Consider the following 19497-nt stretch of genomic DNA (forward strand, 5'->3'; position numbering starts at 1 on the left):
CCAGCCCAACTCTTGCCCTCCACCCACTGCATCCCAAAACCAGTCCAACCTGTCTCTGCCTCCCTAACCTGTTCTTCCTCTCACCCATCCCTTCCTCCCACCCCAAGCCGCAACCTCCATCTCCTACCTACTAACCTCATCCCACCTCCTTGACCTATCCCCTCCCCACCGATACTCTCCTCTCTACCTATCTTCTTTTCTCTCCATCTTCAGTCAGCCTCCCCCTCTCTCCCTATTTATTCCAAAACCGTCACCCCATCCCCCTCTCTGATGAAGGGTCTCTGCCCGAAACATCAGCTTCTGTGCTCCTGAGATGCTGCTGGACATGCTTTGTTCATCCAGCCTCACATTTCATTATCTTGGATTCTCCAGCATCTGCAGTTCCCATTATCACAGCAGAGAGATAGCAGTGCAGTGGTGATAATCCCTGGGGACTGAGACACAGCAGCTGCTGGAGTTTGAATTCAATGTATAAAATCTGGAAAGTAAACCTGAATTTCAGGAACAGAGGCCATGACCTTAATTTCCCAAATCCCATTCATTCATGTCCCTTTGGAAGGGAAGTCCTTGCCTGGTCTGGCGTACAAGTGACTTGAGGCCCACAACAACATCGTTGATCCCTATCTGCCGTCTGACATCAGCTCAAGATAAATTAGGGATGAACAACAAATGCTCTCCTGACCAGCAATACCCACCTCCTATGGGAGAAGAAGGAAGAACAAAAACACATTCACAACTCGGAAAAAAAAAGGCCTTCTCTCTGCATTGACTCGAGTTCACCTGATTGCCCAATCTGGAATCAGACAAGGACACCCACAGCACAGAGAAACCAGCAAACTGTGCAGACTGAGGGAAGGATTCAATTACTCACTGAGGTGGAAACTGATTTACTCAGGTGTACTGGGGAGAGGTTGTTCACCAGTCCCATGTGTGGGAAGGGATTATTCAAAAAATAAAATCCGGAGACACCCACAAATTCACATGTAGTTACACTCTGCTGTTATAGCTGCTGCGAATCCCCACCTAAGGAGGAACCATACCTGGACACTTGTTTCCAGTGGAATTCTGAGGGTTACTCGACCTGAAATGTTACCTCTGATTTCTCTCCACATTTGCTGCCAGTTCTACTGACCTTTTCCAGTCTTTTCTGTTTTTTAATTTGTTTCTGATTTGCAGCAATTGCAGTCCTTTCAGTTTTTAATCCAGTGGAGTTCCACTGCTTTCTGATGTATAACCATCATTAAAACCTAGTTGTAGAAGCCATAATTTAGATTAAATAATCATGTAGTTGACCATGACGAAGAAAACCGTGGACTGCAGGGAGTTATCAATCAAGTGGAAAGATAAAATGGTGAAAGGAATTGAATCCACAGGAGTGAGTGATGATGAATTGAGGGAGACTGAACTATGAAAGTGAGGAATAGCGAGTGGTGTAGAAGAACAAACAGACCTTGGAATGAACATTCACAAATCCCTGAACGTGGTTGAACAGGAAGATCAGGTGGTTGAGAGGGTTTGACGTATTTTGCAGGCACATTATTCAGCTGATAGTTCCAATTCAGTTTCTCATCAATATTAGCCCCCAGGATGATGATAATGGGGAATTCCATAAAGATACACCCAGTGAATGTCATTTGGCTGTGGTTAGATTCTCATTTCTCAGATTTGGTTATTATCTGTAGGTACTTGTTGGTGCAAATGTTCTTTGTCACATGGCAGGCTCACTTCAATGTTGTCCAGGCATACTGCATTTAGATATCTACTGCTTCAGTATCCAAGGAGCCACAAACAGTGCTAAAGTATTGTGCCAGCAGCAGCAAACATTCCCACTTCTGACCTTATGGCGCAGGGAAGGTCATTGATGAAACAGCTGAAGGTGGTTGGGAATAGAACCTGATCCTGAGGAACTCCTGCAGCTGAGACAATTGCCGTCCTACAATCACAAGCCTCCTCTTCTGTATTCAGTATTATCAAACCAGGGGAAGTAGGGTAAGCAGGATAGGAGAATGTACATTGGAAACAGAGAAGGAAAAGGAGCAGAACTTTAAAACACAGAACAGGTAGAAAATAAACTTGTCCAAGCAGTGCAGCACAAGGTAACTGTCAAATACAACCATATCAGGTCAGAGTTATTGTGGCTCAGACAGTTTAACTGCAGGTCCATAACAGTAAACCATCAACAGTTACTTAGGGCTCTGAAACTATCTGTACAGCTTAAGATAGTCACGTAAGTATTGCTCACCCAGCTGTGAGCTGATGGTGGGATAGAGAAGCTCTGAAGATAGTATGGAAGTGGAAGTCCTGTTGAAATTAGAGGACTCAGAACTTTGTCAGAAACTGAACAGCATCCTGTTTTTGTAGTAAGTGGCATATAATTTATTTTATATCAATGTCACATGCAACCATTCTTACATGAAAATGCCTGCATATGCTGTTTTGAGCTGTAAAAGCGTAGTATCTCTGAGCTAAACTGACAGACCTCTTCCACATGTATGTGGTACAAGTTTGAATAAATTCACCTTGTTTCGATTTACTGAGGTCTGAAGAGGCAATCTTTTCAAAAACCAGCTATCCAAGGAAGAATAATATTCTCTGGTTCCTATTGAATTTAGCTTTGTTATGATTCCTTCATGCAATGCTCTGTCAAATGGAGCCTCAGGATAGTGGATAGTCCCTCTCACATTTGGAATTCAGCTGTTTGGTCCACGTTTGCGCTAAGAATGTTGGGATGAGAGGAGATGAGTGGCCCTTGCTTAACTCAAACTGAGATCCATGACCATGATATTATAAAGCAAGAGCTGTTTGATGTTATGGTTGTCACCCAGTTTTGACTGCATTTACGTACTGACAGGTCAGACAATTGACTGAAGGCTTGTCCACACAGACCACGTGTGTGGTTTCTCTTCACTGTGAATGACACTTGTTCCTTCCATATTCAAAGTTCCTGAGAATTAAGTGTTCCTGGCAGTTTTTGATCCAATGTGTGAGTTGAGCAGCTTGTCAGTAAATGCTCCCTTTCCAATTCCCTGGAAAAAATAAATTTACAACAGTTAAAAGTAGAATGAAAGCTGCTAGACTGTCACCTGGATCATTAAAAACTGCAGACGCTGTAAATCAGGAATGAAAAATAATTTGCTGGTAAAGCTCAGCAGGTCTGGCAACATCTGTGAATGAAAAAAACAGGTTAATGTTTCAGGTCTGATGATCCTTTCTCAAGTTCAAAGGAAAGGTCACCAAACTCAAAACATTAACTCTGTTCTTTCCTTCACAGATGTTGTCAGTCCTGCTGAGCTATTCCACTTGGATCATTTGATATCTTTGAAAGGACAGAAGATGAAAAATACAGGACAAATCAGGCTGTGGGAACTGGCTGCAGAGCCAATCATTATTTGTGCAGAGCCAGCAGAGTGGGAGGTTTGAGTGAGACCACAACAATGCTGTCGGTGTAACAATACAAACCGTACAACTATCTGACCATAACCTGTGTCAGTCTGTAATTGGATACGTGTAAATGACCGAAGCTGGCTGAAAATGCATTCCTGCAAGCAGGTGGGAATTCATGGTCCTCCTTTCGATAATTAATTCCCCTTTTGCACTGGTGAGAAGGTTGTTATGAAACATTTCAGGGCAGATTCAATGGACTAATACCTGGAATGAGTGGATGGCCTTAAAGGAACATCTAGAGGAAAATACAGGCTGGGTCTGTATTGTCTGGAGTTTAGAAAAGAAAGACGAGACTAAATCGAAACATGAAAGATCCTGAGGGGACCTGACCAGATGCATGGTGAAAACATGGTCCCTCTTGTGGAAGGATCTAGAACCTAAGGGTCATTGTTTAAAGGTAAGGGTGAGTCCATTTGAAATAGTGAGGAACATTTCTTTTCTCTCAGAGGGCTGAGAATCTTTGAGATTCCCTTCGCCAAAAGGCAGTGGATGCAAAATCTTTATTTTTTAAAAAAAGGCAGAGACAGACTCTTGCTGACCAAGACAATGAAAGATATTCGGAGATATGCAGGTACATAGAGCTGAGGTTGAAATTAAATCAGCAGTGATTTTATTGAGTCGCAGAGCAGGCTCGAGGGGCCGAGTAACCCACAATTGTTCCTCATTCCGATGTTTGAATAAACTGCAGGACAAAGAAACTTGAGTCTTGTCTGATTACTGTGGGTGAGGAGGGTGTTTGAGCTCCCACTTCACTCACCCAGTGGATTAGTTCCTCTCTACACCCCGACCAGCTTTAATTAACATTTGAAAAGTTTTAATCACATCAGCTGTCATCCTTCTAAATTACAGGGAATACATCATTCCTGGTGAGATGATGCATTTTAATAGGAGTAGAGAACACATGAATTAGGAATCAGTTATCCATTCTGCCTCTCGAGCCTCAAAAAGGTCAAAGTTGATCTATTTAGGATTCAATTCCACATTCGCACTTGGCCTTGATAGTCTTTTTAAAAACACATCCTGTGGGCATTGCTGGCTGTGTTTAACTGTCATTAAGAAAGGGGCCATGATCTGCTTTCATGAACCACTGTAGTCCTTGAGTGGTAGGTAGATGCGTAATGCTGTTAGGGAGAGAATTCAGGATTTTGACCCAGCAACACTGAAGGTACAACAATACATTTCCAAGTCAGGATGGTGAGTGGCGTGGAGGGAATTCATACCCAACACAGAGTCTACAGCACGGAAAAACGCTCTGCTGACTCTGCCTGATCTTGACACTATCTTGCAAGTACTCTGTCATTCCATCTTTTATAGTGGACACAAACATGTTTTTCCAACCAACAATTTTATGCAAATTCCCTGTTTTCTTTCTGACTCCCTTCTTACATATTGGGGTTACAGTAGCGATCCTCCAATCCATAAAAACTGAGTCTATAGAATTTGGAGGATAACCGCTTGTGAATCTGCTATTTCTACAGCCACTTCCTAAGGTACTTTGAGATGAAGGTTATCAGTGTCTGGGGATTTATCTGCCTGTTATCCCATTAGTTGTCCCAATATCATTTTCCTACTAATACTGATTCCACCTTCCCATTAAACCCCGTGATCCCCTTAATTTTGGGACGTTATTTGTATCCTCCTTTTTGAAAACTTCAGACATATCGAATTGGTCTGTCATCACTATGCACCCCATTATAAATTCCTTGTTTCTGCTTGTAAGGAGACTCTATATTCTTCGTGACCAGTCTTTCACTGCCAATCTTCAACTAAGAGTTTAATGATGATCAAGAAACCGTTGTTGATCGTCAGGAAAAACCCATCTGGCTCACTAATATCCTTCAGGGAAAGGAACTGTTTCCCTTACCTGGTTTGGTCTGTGTGACTCCAGCCGTACAGCAATGCAGCTGACACTTGATAGCCCTCTGGGCAATAAATTCTGGCCAAGCCAGGGAAGTTCGCATCCTGTGAATGAATACAAAACAAAATTCTATTGGTTTGTTTGGTCCTTGCAGTGTGCACTCATGTTCTGTTTTCTCACTCTGATTAAATCCCTTGGTTTCCCTTTGCAGAAATCTAAACTGCTCCCAATCCTGTTGTCAGTTGTTTTATTGGCCTAATTGTGTATGTTGCTTCCTTAAATTTAATACGTGTTCATTTCCCTTTCTGTGCTGTGGTTTGATCATGTTTCCCATTTTGTTCTTGTGCCTGGCTGCGATGAAGAACTTCCACAGCTTGTCCACACCCTCTTTCAATGTTTGCCATTACCCATTTCCCATCATCCATTTAAACACTGATTCACCATTTATCACAACTGGCTCATGCCTCATACCATTTTAACTTCTTTCATTTAATTATAGGACCAGAGTCTCAGAAACTACAATATCACTCTCCAGCTTTGTGAAGAATTCTATCCTGTTGTGGTCACTCGTCCTTAAGGGCCCATACTCAACTGGATTGTCAATTATTCCATCCTCATTGTACAACACCCATCTGCTTATTCAACATGTTGATTCATAAAATTGTACCATATAGACACAGGATTCCTCCTCTACTGTACTGCTACAGTTGTGATTTGGACAATTTATAAATAGGTTGCAGTCAGCTGTAATTAAAGCCATACCTTTATGCCTTGTATCTCTCAAATCCACCCTAATGCCTTCCCCAATATTACTGCAGCTTGGGGTCCATATGCAGCACTAAGGTCATTTTCTGTCCATTGGTGTTTCTCAGCTCAACCCAAACAGACTTTACTTCAATACACCCTATATCCTGGCTCACATCAGTTTCCTGTTTTAATCAGCAGCTCCTGACAAATCCTTTTCCCTCTTTCCTGCCCAATCCATCTTCCTCAGACAACCCACTGATTCCGGGTTTCAATCTTGTAAACCTCCTCTGAGCCACTTTGAATAAACGAACAGAAGACCAAAACCTGCAGACAGTATTCGAGATTTGGTCTGACCCCTTCCTTGTACAAATGAAGCAGAACATCTTTTCATTGATGATTATTTGTTGTCATAACAAGGGAGATGGCCTCGTAGCTTTCTGGATTTCAGAGAGATCTTAATCAATTGGGGCAATGGGCTGAGGAATGGCAGATTGAATTTTATTTGGATAAATGTTTGTTTTACCACAATGCAATACTTCACAAAGGCAGGAATTGCACAATTAATGGTTGGTCTCTGGGTAGTGTTGCAGAACAGAAAAAAACCTCAGGTTTCAGGTACATCATTCTTTGAAATTTGTATCACAGGTAGACAGGGTGGTGAGGAAGGCATTTAGCACACTTGTCTTCATTGCTCAGGCCTTTGAGTACAGGAGTTGGGAAGTTATGTTGGCTCTTCTGTCGGACTGTGTGCTGCTCTGGTCACCCTGTTATGGGAAGATTATTATTAAACTGGAGTGGGTTTGGACAAAGTTACCAGGATATTGCTGGGAATGGAGGGTTTGAGTTATAAAAATACGCTGGATCGGCTGGGACTTCTTTCACTGGAAGGTAAGGGGCTGAGAAATGGCCTTATGTAGGTTAATAACATAATGAGGGACACAGATAAGGAATAGCAAAAGTATTTTCCCTCAGGTGGGGGGTTTCAAAACCAGGGGCTTTTTTTTTTAAGATGATGGGAGAAAAATTTAAAAAGGACATGACGGACAACTTTTTGTTTTACACAGAGTACTCAATGTGTGGGATGAACTGCCAAAGGAAGTGGTGGATGGGGTTACAATTACAATGTTTAAAAAACATTCAGATAAGTACATGAATTTGAACAGTTTAGAGCGAATATGGGCCAAACGCAGGAAGATGGGACTAGTTTAGTTTGGGAACATGGTCGGCATGAACTAGATGGGCCTGTTTCCATGCTGTATGACCCTCTGATAACATTCTATATCTGCACACTAACTCTGAAACTCAATTTCTTAATTTAAAATTCTTCTGCACTTCAGAATTCCATTTAACGAATATTGTGCTCCATTCATTTTGGTAGGAAGAATTTTTCCACTTCATCCACCTCCTGCAAGATATTTTGCCTGTAATAATGTTCCAGATTTCAGAGGAAAGATCGAAAGGGGGGCAAAACAGGTGAGGGAGTAGCTTTTATTAATAAGGAAAACATTGCTGCTATCACCAGAAGAGATACTTTAGAAACACTATCCAATGAAAACTTATGTTGAAATTAGAAATAAAAAGGAACGCTCATCTAATGGGATTGTACTAGAGGCTTCCTAATAGTCAGAGGGAAATTGAGGAACAAATGTGCAGAGAGATATCAGATAGGTGTAAGAATAATAAGATTATAATAGTTAGTGATCTTCAGTTTCCAAACATTTACCTGGGCTGACAGAGTTTTAAAGGTTTGGATGGTGAGTAATTTGTGAAATGTGTTCAAGAAAATTTTCTTTACCAATAAATCAATGTTCCTATGAAAATGAAAAGCTTTTCTTGGTTAATAAGGCATAGCAAGTGACTGAAGTGACAGAACAGAGAAACTTTGAATCTTGTGATAGTAATTCTATCAGTTTTAAAACAGTTGTGGAAAAGGATATGTCTTCCAGAAAAATTAGAATTTTTCAATTGGAGGAAGGCAAATTTTAATGGTATAAGACAAGACCTTTCAAAAGTTCTGAGGAAGGATCAACGGACCCGAAACGTTAACTCTGACTCTTCCTCACAGATACTGCCAGACCTGGTAAGCAGACCTTTTCCAGCAACTTCTGTTTTTGTAACTTTCAAAAGTTATCAGGAGTAGACTGCAGGTATAAGGGTGTCTGATAAGTGGGAGGCTTTCAAAAGTGTGATAATTCAGAGTCATTATGTCCCTGTTCGAGTGAAAGTTAAGGCTGGTAGGATTAGAGACAAATGGTGAAAACGATACTCAGGTTTTAGTCAAGAATAAAAATAATAATAAATTATTAGATGCAAACAACTTGGCTCAAGTGAATATCTTGAACAGTGTAAATAGTGTCAGGGGAATTCTTAAACAGGAGATTAGGACGGCAAAAAAGCAACTTGAAACTGCCATGGTAGATAAGCTTAAGAATAATTCAGAGTTTTTACAAGTGCATTAAGAGGAAGAGAGCACCGAGAGAGCAAGCAGGCCTCCATAAAGATGAAAAAGGTCAACTTTGTGTTGAACCACAGGAGGAGAGAGAGATCTTAAAGGAATATATTGCATCAGTTTTTACTGTTGAGAAAGAAATGGAGGCTAGACAAGTCAGGAGTAGAAATATTTTGGTTTGAAAACAGTTCACAGAAATGGGGGAGATTTTTAATGAATTTCTTCTCAGTGTTTACTAAGTAGATAATCATGGATGCTAAGGATAAAAAGGGAAGCAAGTGGGGATGTTCTGGACCATCGCGGAGGTGTTTACAGCCTTAAAGCACTTTAAGGTTGATAAATCCACTGGACCTGATGAAGTCCAGCTTCGGACACTGCGGGAGGCTGGGAGAGAAATTGCAGAGATTTTTGCTTCATCTTTTGCCACTGCTGAAATTCCAGAAGACTGGAGGGTGACGACTGTTGTCTCATTGTTTAAGAAAGGTCGCAAAGACCAGCCAGGGAACTACAGTCCAGTGAGCTAGTGGGAGACACGGCATTAAAGAAGATATACAGGGAGTGGATGCACAAATGCTTGGATATTCAAGGTCTGATTTGGGATAGTCATCATGGCTTTGTGCACATGAATTATGTCTGACAAATCTATTCATTCTTTTTGAAAAGGTAAGCAAGAGGATTGATGACAGTAAGGCAGAGAATGCTGTCTATGTGGACTTTAGTAAGGCCTTTAACAAGGCCCCATACAGCAGGCGAGTCATGAAGGTTCGGTTGTGCGGGATCCAGGGAGAGCTAGCTCATGGGATCGATGGTAGGAAGCAGAGCGTGATGGCTGAAGGTTTGTTCTTGGACTGGATTCCTGTGGCTCATGGTGTGACACAGGGGTCAGTACTGGGACCTTTGTCATTTATCACTTACATAAATGATCTGGAAGTGAATGTATATGGCATGATTAGTAATTTTGTATCATCTGCAAACTTAAGAGGTATCGCTGAGGTATCAAAAATTACAGGGGGATTGTGATCAGATGGGGAAGTGGGTTGAGGATTGCCAAATGAAATTCAATACAGCTAAGCGTGAGGTGTTGGCTTTTGGAAAGTTCAACTGAGGTCAGAATCATACAGTGAATGGTAAGTTCTGAGGAGTATTGTGGGACAGAGACACTGAGAAGCACAAGTACATAGTTGGTTGAATGCAGCACCACAGGTAGACAGGGTGGTGAGCAAAGCATTTAGCATGCCGGCCTTCTTCGGTCGGGGCAGTGCATATAGGAGTTGGGATATTAAAGATGTACAGGTCAATGGTGAGGCCACACTTGCAGTGTGGTGTACAGTTTTGGTCACCCTGTTACAGGAAAGGCATAGTTAAACTGGAAAATGTGCAAAGAAGAGTTACAAGGATGTTGCCAGGAATAGTAGGTGAGTTCTAAGGAGAGGTTGGCCAGGATTCGACTTTATTCCTTGGAATGGAGGAGAATGAGCGGTGACCTAACTGATGTGAATAAAATCATGAGGGGCTCAGATAGGAAGAATGCATGTAGTCTTTTTCCCCAGGGATGGGGAATGGAAAACTAGTGTACAGATTTAAGGAGGATGTGAGGAGAAACTTCTTCACACAGAAAGTGGTGCATATTTGGAATGGGCTGCCAGAGAAAGCGGTTGAGACAGGCACAAAAACAACGTTTAAAACACATTTGGGTAGGTACACGGATGGAATGTGTTTGGAGGGGGATATGGACCAAATGCAGGCAGTTAGAACTTGCTGAGTGGGCACCATAGTCAGCACGGACCAGTTTGGGCCGAAGGGCCTGTTTCCATGCTGTATTACACTCTGACTTTAAACCTCCAGGTCCTGCTCCAATGAATCAAATCGTGTTGTGGGAAGTTAAAGAGAAAACATGGGGCCCCTTTGCAGAAATATTTGTATCATGTATAATTACGGGTGAGGTGCCAGATGACTGGAGAGTGGCAAAAATTGTGCCTTCGTTTAAGGGACGTAAGGAGAAGCCTGGGAGCTATCGAGCTGAGAGTCTGACTTCGATTTTGGTAATGTAGTTGAAGGTAATAGTGAAATGTAGGATTTATATATTTGGAGAGGTAGGAATGATTAGTTGATTGATTTTCTTGGAGAAGTAACAAAGAAGATAATTGAGGCAGAGTGGTGGAAGTAGTTTATTTTGACAAGAGTAAAGCTTTTGACAGGTTCCAACAAGGTGGACTAATTAGTAAAGTTAGATCGTATGGGATTCAGGGGGAGCTTGTCAACTGGGTACAAATATGGCTTAGTGACAGGACACAGGGACTGGTGGTAGAGGGTTGTTTATCAGACCGGAGGCCTGTTCCCAGAAGTGTTCCACAGGGGTCAGTGTTCACTCCAATTTTGTTTGACTTTACATAAAAAAGTGATTTAGATGAGAATAGTGGAGACATGGTCAGCATGTTTGCAGATGACACCAAAATAGGCAGGATAGTGGACAGCGAAGTAGGCTGTCCAAGATTACAAAGAGATCTTGATTTATAGGGTCAACAGGCTGAGGAATGGCAGGTGGTGTTTAATTTGGATAAAGGCAAGGTATTTCATTTTGGTAAAACAAACAAGATCAGGACTTGTACAATTAAACGTAGGGCCTTGGGGTTAGCGTTGTCGAACAGAGACACCTCAGGGTTCAGGCCCTTAATTCTTTGAGGTTGGCGTCACATGTTGAAAGGGTGGCTACTTCAGATCTCCTGTTATATGAAGAACATCATCAAGCTGGGGAGGGTTCAGAAAAGATTTATCAGGATGTTGCCAGAAATGGAGGCTTTGAGTCGTAAGGAAAGGCTTGATCGGTTGAGACATTTTTCCACTGCAGTCTAAGAATTGGAGGCGTGGACTTATATGTTTATAAAATCATGAAGAGTAAAGATAAGGTGAATGGAAGATCCCTTTTCATTCATGGGTTGTATTTCAAGACTAGGGGGCTGGAGAAAACCACTTGAAACATTCACTCTCCATGTATGAAGTTGGACAGTTGCTTTTGTCAAACTATTTGACAAAGGGCCAAAGAGATGGAGACTGTGTGATGCTTCTCGTGGTTGGATTAACTTTCTACTCTGGATGGCATCATGCTACACTTACAGTCTACAGGTTACCAGTACTGGAGGGTATGAGTTATGAGGAGAGACTGGGACTTCACTGGAAAATAGGAGGTTGAGGGATGACTTTAGAGAGGTTTATAAAATCATGAGGGGTATAAATGTGTACAGCAAGGGTCTTCTCCCTTGTAGAGAGGAGTCCAAAACTGGAGGGTATATTTTTAAAGGGAGAGAAGAAAGATTCAAAGAGAAACAAGGGGGAGCTCTTTCAAACAGAAGGTTGGTTCTATGTGGAATGAACTGCCAACAGAAGTGGTAGATGCAGGTACACTTCCAATATTTAAAAGACATTTGTACAGGTACATGAAGAGGAATGGTTTAGAGGGATATGGACCCAACACAAGCAAGTGAGACTCGTTCAGTTTGGGAAACTGATCGGCATGGACAAGTTGGAACGAAGGAGGCTACAGAACTCAAATAATTTTTGATACTTTGGAAACAGTCTATGTTGCAGGACAGGAAGTGTTAAATATCTTGGAAATATGAAGATGGATAAATCTCCAGCACCTGATCTAATGTATCCAAGACATTATGGGTAGTAAGGGAAGAAATTGCAAAAATGTTGGTATCATCTATAAATATGTGTGGGGTGCCAGAGCCCAGAAATGGCTGATATTATGCCTTTGTTTTCGAAGGGATGTAGGGAGAAGCCCGAGAACTATAGACCTTAACGTAACACTGGAAAACAGTGACAGAATTAGAGTCAGTATGGATTTATGAAAGGGAAATCATGCTGGACAAAACTGCTGGAATGTTTAAAGAATGCAACATTTGGAGTTGAAAAGCCAGTGGATGTGGCTCATGTGCGCTTTGAGAAGGCGTTCAAAAGGTCCCACAGAAGAGATTAGCAAGTGAAGTTAAAGCATGTGAGATTGGGTATTCACGGGGATACAGAACTGATTGCTTCTGTGTGCCAGTCATTTCTTGTGTGCCAGCCAGTGACCAGGGGGACACTGCAGGGGTCAGCGATGGACGCCAGGTATTCACGTCATCTATTAGTTATTTAAATGAGAAAACTCGAATATCATATCTGCAAGCTTGCAGGTTTACGACAGTGATCTGTGAGGAGGATGCAAATATGCTTCAGTGTGACTTGGAGTTGAGCGAGTGGGGCAAAAATGCAAGGCAGATGAAATGTAATGTGGATAAGTTCAAGACTATCCAGTTGGATTACAAAACTAGGAAAACACAAGTCACTGACAGTAAGCATGCAGGTGCAGCAGGGGGCGAAGAAGGCAAATGTTCTTTTGACCTTCAGAGTGACAGCATTTGAGTACAGGAGCAGGGATGTTTTGTTGAAATTGCACAGGATCTTAGTGAGACCACACCTGGGGTGGTATGTGCAAATTTGGAATTCTTATCTGAGGATGTTCTGGCTACGGACGCTATTCACACAGTTGATGAGACTGATTCATGGAATGGCAAGACTTACGTATAAGGACAGCACTGATTGGTTAGGATGAAATTCACTGGAGTTTAGATTAGATTGGATTCCCTACAGTGTGGAAACAGGCCCTTCGGCCCAACAAGTCCACACCACCCCTTGAAGCATCGCACAAAGGCCCATCCCCCTCCAACCCACGTACCTCCGAACACTACGGGCAATTTAGCATGGCCAATCCACCTAGCATACATATCTTTGGACTGTGGGAGGAAACCGGAGCACCCAGAGGAAACACACGCAGACACGGGGAGAATGTGTAAACTCCACACAGACAGTTGCCCGAGGCTGGAATCGAACCTGGGTCCCTGGTGCTGTGAGGCTGCCGTGCGAATCACTGAGCCACCATGCCACCCTAGTTTCGAAGAATGAGGAAAGGTTTCACAGAAGCCAATAAAATTCTAACAAGCCTAAATACAGGAAGAATGTTGTCAATGACCAGGGAGTCAGAGCGTAGGGGCATGGGCTAAGCTGTTAAGGACTGAAATGAGGGAACCTTTTTTAAAAAAAAAGAGACTGGTGACCCTGTGAAATTTGCTGCCACAGAAAGCAGTTAAGGCCAAACACTGATGATGATGATGATGATATGTATAGTTGTGAGGGCTTAAGGGATCAAAGGGTATGACTCTCAAGTGGGAAGAGGCTGAGTAGGATGATCAGCCATGATCAAAGTGACTATCGGAGAAGGATCAAAAGCTACAATGGCCTGCACCTGTTCCTACTTTCTATGTTTCTAATATGGTGAAGGTGGAATAAGAACAAAATTATTACAACTGACACAAATATCAGCACAACCTTATCACCACTGAATGAAAATCCTGTAACTCCTTACCAAACTGCAACATGGGAGCTACTTCACCACGTGGATTGCAGCAGTTCAAGAAGGTGCAGAGTGATTTTGGAAGCTTCTGGAGTGGCTGCTCTGTCTCTCATTTTCAATCCAGTTTTCAAGTTGTTGAATGCCCTGAGAAAAGCAACATAGTATGTAAGAAATATCTTTGGACGTTTGCTGATACTGGGGGACCTGAGGGGTGGGACAGCGGCTGGGTGTACAGGAGGGGGTAAAGTTGGGCAAGAGGGAAAATTTGAGAAACAATTGTCTGGATTTTGTGGTGGGTTGACAGGCGAAGAATAACCCCAATATCCAAACCACAGGCCCCACCCTGCTCAGTTCTCCCTCCACTCTGGTCTTTCTCTCAGCCTCTTTCACACCAACAGCCAGCTCAGCGTCAAAGATGTGCATGTGGACACTTTTCCATCAGTCTCAGGCACTAGGACAAGCATATCGCAAACAGTCCTCAGTGAGCACAGCAATGATTTAAACCATTAGCTTTTGATACCAGCCCCAGTCACAGCAAAGATAGTCACAGGATAAATTTAAATAAAACAAAAACAAAACTGTCCACATTACATAAGCAATTTCCATGATGCATTGTTTCACATGGACAGAGGATTGTCAAACCTTGACCCTGTCACATCAGCAGCTAAATACCTTTTCTCAGAAAGCCCCTGTTGTGAAGTCCTTCTGTTTGGACCATGTTCCCTCCCAGACCTGCTGGCACCAGTTCCCAGATGCTGACCTTATTAATGGCCAAGAGTCTACATAGTCTTCGAATAAGAAATAACCTGCAATTAACTTCCAGGCCTGGCCTCAGAAACCAATAATTGATTTTGCTTTTTTTTAGCACAACTGCTGCTCACAGCCCAGACGTCACCGTTCAACTCTCAGGTTCAAGCCAAAAATGATTTTAAAAAAATCCACAAGGGTGCTGACAGAGGACACAGTGGAAAGACCTCTACCCAGTGAGTGCACATTGGAGTTCTGCTTTACTGAGAACACCTCTCATTGCTGTAATCACATTCTGAAGTGGCTTGACAGGGTAAAAGCTGACAGGACTTTCCCTCTTAATAAAATGTGAGGCTGGATGAACACAGCAGGCCAAGCAGCATCTCAGGAGCACAAAAGCTGACGTTTCGGGCCTAGACCCTTCATCAGAGAGGGGGATGGGGAGAGGGAACTGGAATAAATAGGGAGAGAGGGGGAGGCGGACCGAAGATGGAGAGTAAAGAAGATAGGTGCAGAGAGTATAGGTGGGGAGGTAGGGAGGGGATAGGTCAGTCCAGGGAAGACGGACAGGTCAAGGAAGTGGGATGAGGTTAGTAGGTAGCTGGGGGCGCGGCTTGGGGTGGGAGGAAGGGATGGGTGAGAGGAAGAACCGGTTAGGGAGGCAGAGACAGGTTGGACTGGTTTTGGGATGCAGTGGGTGTGGGGGGGGGGGGGGGAAGAGCTGGGCTGGTTGTGTGGTGCAGTGGGGGGAGGCGACAAACTGGGCTGGTTTAGGGATGCAGTAGGGGAAGGGGAGATTTTGAAACTGGTGAAGTCCACATTGATACCATATGGCTGCAGGGTTCCCAGGCAGAATATGAGTTGCTGTTCCTGCAACCTTCGGGTGGCATCATTGTGGCAGTGCAGGAGGCCCATGATGGACATGTCATCTAGAGAATGGGAGGGGGAGTGGAAATGGTTTGCGACTGGGAGGTGCAGTTGTTTGTTGCGAACTGAGCGGAGGAGTTCTGCAAAGCGGTCCCCAAGCCTCCGCTTGGTTTCCCCAATGTAGAGGAAGCCGCACCGGGTACAGTGGATGCAGTATACCACATTGGCAGATGTGCAGGTGAACCTCTGCTTAATGTGGAATGTCATCTTGGGGCCTGGGATAGGGGTGAGGGAGGAGGTGTGGGGACAAGTGTAGCATTTCCTGCGGTTGCAGGGGAAGGTGCCGGGTGTGGTGGGGTTGGAGGGCAGTGTGGAGCGAACAAGGGAGTCACGGAGAGAGTGGTTCCGCCGTCTTCGCCTCCATGCCTACTTCTTCAACCGGGAACCTAACCCTCCTTCCACTGACCCCTTCACCCGCTTCCAACACAAGTCCTCCTCCTGGACACCACCCCCAGGCCTCCTACCCTCCCTCTACCTCTTCATCTCCAACTGCCGTCGAGACATTAACCGCCTCAACCTCTCCACCCCTCTCACCCACTCCAACCTCTCCCCCGCAGAACGGGCAGCCCTCCGCTCCAACCCCAACCTCACCATCAAACCCGCAGACAAGGGTGGCGCAGTGGTAGTATGGCGCACTGACTTCTACATCGCCGAGGGCTGACACCAACTCTCCGACACCACCTGCTACCGCCTCCTCGATCATGACCCCACACCCGAGCACCAAACCATCATCTCCAACACCATTCACGATCTCATCACCTCAGGGGACCTCCCACCCACAGCCTCCAACCTCATTATTCCCCAACCCCGCACGGCCCGTTTCTATCTCCTTCCCAAAATCCACAAACCTGCCTGCCCTGGTCGACCCATCGTCTCAGCCTGCTCCTGCCCTACCGAACACATCTCCACCTATCTGGACTCCATTTTCTCCCCTTTGGTGCAGGAACTCCCCACCTACGTCCGTGACACCACCCACGCCCTCCACCTCCTCCAGGACTTCCAATTCCCTGGCCCCCAACACCTCATATTCACCATGGACGTCCAGTCCCTGTACACCTGCATTCCGCATGGAGATGGCCTCAAGGCCCTCCGCTTCTTCTTGTCCCGCAGGCCCGACCAGTTCCCCTCCACCGACACTCTCATCCGCCTAGCTGAACTCGTCCTCACACTCAACAACTTCTCTTTTGACTCCTCCCACTTTCTACAGACTAAGGGGGTGGCCATGGGCACCCGCATGGGCCCCAGCTATGCCTGCCTCTTTGTAGGTTACGTGGAACAGTCCCTCTTCCACACCTACACAGGCCCCAAACCCCACCTCTTCCTCCGGTACATTGATGACTGTATCGGCGCCGCCTCTTGCTCCCCAGAGGAGCTCGAACAGTTCATCCACTTCACCAACACCTTCCACCCCAACCTTCAGTTCACTTGGGCCATCTCCAGCACATCCCTCACCTTCCTGGACCTCTCAGTCTCCATCTCAGGCAACCAGCTTGTAACTGATGTCCATTTCAAGCCCACTGACTCCCACAGGTACCTAGAATACACCTCCTCCCACCCACCCTCCTGCAAAAATTCCATCCCCTATTCCCAACTCCTCCGCCTCCGCCGCATCTGCTCCCACGATAAGACATTCCACTCCCGCACATCCCAGATGTCCAAGTTCTTTCAGGACCGCAACTTTCCCGCCACAGTGATCGAGAACGCCCTTGACCGCGTCTCCCATATTTCCCGCAACACATCCCTCACACCCCGCCCCCGCCACAACCGCTCTAAGAGGATCCCCCTCGTTCTCACACACCACCCTACCAACCTCCGGATACAACGCATCATCCTCCGACACTTCCGCCATTTACAATCTGACCCCACCACCCAAGACATTTTTCCATCCCCTCCCCTGTCTGTTTTCCGGAGAGACCACTCTCTCCGTGACTCTCATGTTCGCTCCACACTGCCCTCCAACCCCACCACACCCGGCACCTTCCCCTGCAACCGCAGGAAATGCTACACTTGTCCCCACACCTCCTCCCTCACCCCTATCCCAGGCTCCAAGATGACATTCCACATTAAGCAGAGGTTCACCTGCACATCTGCCAATGTGGTATACTGCATCCACTGTACCCAGTGCGGGTTCCTCTACATTGGGGAAACCAAGCGGAGGCTTGGGGACCGCTTTGCAGAACACCTCCGCTCAGTTCGCAACAAACAACTGCACCTCCCAGTCGCAAACCATTTCCACTCCCCCTCCCATTCTCTAGATGACATGTCCATCATGGGCCTCCTGCACTGCCACAATGATGCCACCCGAAGGTTGCAGGAACAGCAACTCATATTCCGCCTGGGAACCCTGCAGCCATATGGTATCAATGTGGACTTCACCAGTTTCAAAAACTCCCCTTCCCCTACTGCATCCCTAAACCAGACCAGTTCGTCCCCTCCCCCCACTGCACCACACAACCAGCCCAGCTCTTCCCCCCCACCCACTGCATCCCAAAACCAGTCCAACCTGTCTCTGCTCCCTAACCGGTTCTTCCTCTCACCCATCCCTTCCTCCCACCCCAAGCCGCACCCCCAGCTACCTACTAACCTCATCCCACCTCCTTGACCTGTCCGTCTTCCCTGGACTGACCTATCCCCTCCCTACCTCCCCACCTATACTCTCTCCACCTGTCTTCTTTACTCTCCATCTTCGGTCCGCCTCCCCCTCTCTCCCTATTTATTCCAGTTCCCTCTCCCCATCCCCCTCTCTGATGAAGGGTCTAGGCCCGAAACGTCAGCTTTTGTGCTCCTGAGATGCTGCTTGGCCTGCTGTGTTCATCCAGCCTCACATTTTATTATCTTGGATTCTCCAGCATCTGCAGTTCCCATTATCTCAGGACTTTCCCTCTCACAGGACAGTCTGGGCCTGTTTCTGGGAGTAAGCCTGAGGCTCTCTGCAACCTACACGCAGCACCAGAAGACCCCTGTTTGACACTTGAGACCTAAACTGAGCTGTCGTGCAGCCCTCCCCTTTAACCTGTACTCACCGCTTGTGGCTCTCATGGAGGACCATTTCATTCCCGATATCTCCCAGTGCGCATGCTCCTTGGCTGAACGACATCTCACGACCAATAGCAAGCAAGAGGCGGAACAGGAAGAAGGCACCGGATGTTCTCCAACCAATCAGAGGACGAGGCCACAATTCTGAGGGCGGGTCACTGGGCCCGAAACGTGAAACTCTGCCTGATCCTTCACAGATACTGCAGACAGGCTGAGCTTTTCCAGCAAAAGAAGGTGTGGGGCTGGATGGACACAGCAGGACAAGCAGCATCTCAGGGGCACAAAAGCTGGTGTTTTTGGCAGTTTTAATGCAGTTCCTATGATCTCTGAGCTTTTCCAACAGAGACAGTCGGAACTGCAGATGTTGGAGGATCTGAGATAACAAGGTGTGGGGCTGGATGGCCACAGCAGGACAAGCAGCATCAAAGGAGCAGGAAGGCCAAACTTTGGGGCTAGAACCCTTCATCAGAAATGGGGGAGGGGAAGGGGTCTCAAATAAATAGGGAGAGGGGGTAAGGTGGATAGAAAATGGAGAGAGGAGAAGATTAGTGGAGGGGAGACAGACAAAGTTAAAGGGGCGGGGATGGAGCCAGTAAAGGTGAGTGTAGGTAGGGAGGTGATAGGTCAGTCCATAGAGGACAGACAGGTCAAGGGGCGGGATGAGGTTAGGAGGTAGGAGATGGGGGTGGGACTTGAGGAGGGTGAAGGGTATAGGTGGGAGGAAGAACAGGTCAGGGAGGCGGGGACAATCTGGGCTGGTTTTAGGAGGCAGTGGAGGAGGGGAGATTTTGAAGCTTGTCAAGTCCTCATTGATAACATTGGGCTGCAGGTTTCCCAAGCGGAATATGAGCTGCTGTTCCTGCAACCTTCGGGTAGAATCGTTGTGGCACTGCAGGA

At 45.6% G+C, this 19497-nt stretch overlaps 1 protein-coding gene and 1 long non-coding RNA gene across 6 annotated transcripts in view; one reads left to right on the forward strand and one right to left on the reverse strand.

The window, feature by feature from the left end:
- LOC125449882 (probable G-protein coupled receptor 139) overlaps positions 1 to 19497 on the forward strand; it is a 77467-nt gene that overhangs the window by 24771 nt on the left and 33199 nt on the right. For 2 of the 5 annotated variants that reach the window (XM_059649552.1, XM_059649554.1), the window contains exon 3: positions 14756 to 14873. The exons of the other annotated variants lie outside the window; for them this stretch is intronic. The gene's annotated coding sequence lies outside the window, so the exon portion shown is untranslated. The remainder of the gene's footprint in view (positions 1 to 14755; positions 14874 to 19497) is intronic. 5 annotated transcript variants of the gene reach the window in all.
- LOC132210124 (uncharacterized) lies at positions 317 to 18666 on the reverse strand. The gene is made up of 4 exons (XR_009446326.1): positions 18588 to 18666; positions 13903 to 14034; positions 5309 to 5406; positions 317 to 3026 (listed from the first exon to the last, which is right to left on the reverse strand). It is a non-coding gene; the product is annotated as an uncharacterized LOC132210124 (long non-coding RNA).

The sequence above is a fragment of the Stegostoma tigrinum genome, chromosome 11 (assembly GCF_030684315.1).
Source record: "Stegostoma tigrinum isolate sSteTig4 chromosome 11, sSteTig4.hap1, whole genome shotgun sequence".
NCBI lineage: Eukaryota > Metazoa > Chordata > Chondrichthyes > Orectolobiformes > Stegostomatidae > Stegostoma > Stegostoma tigrinum.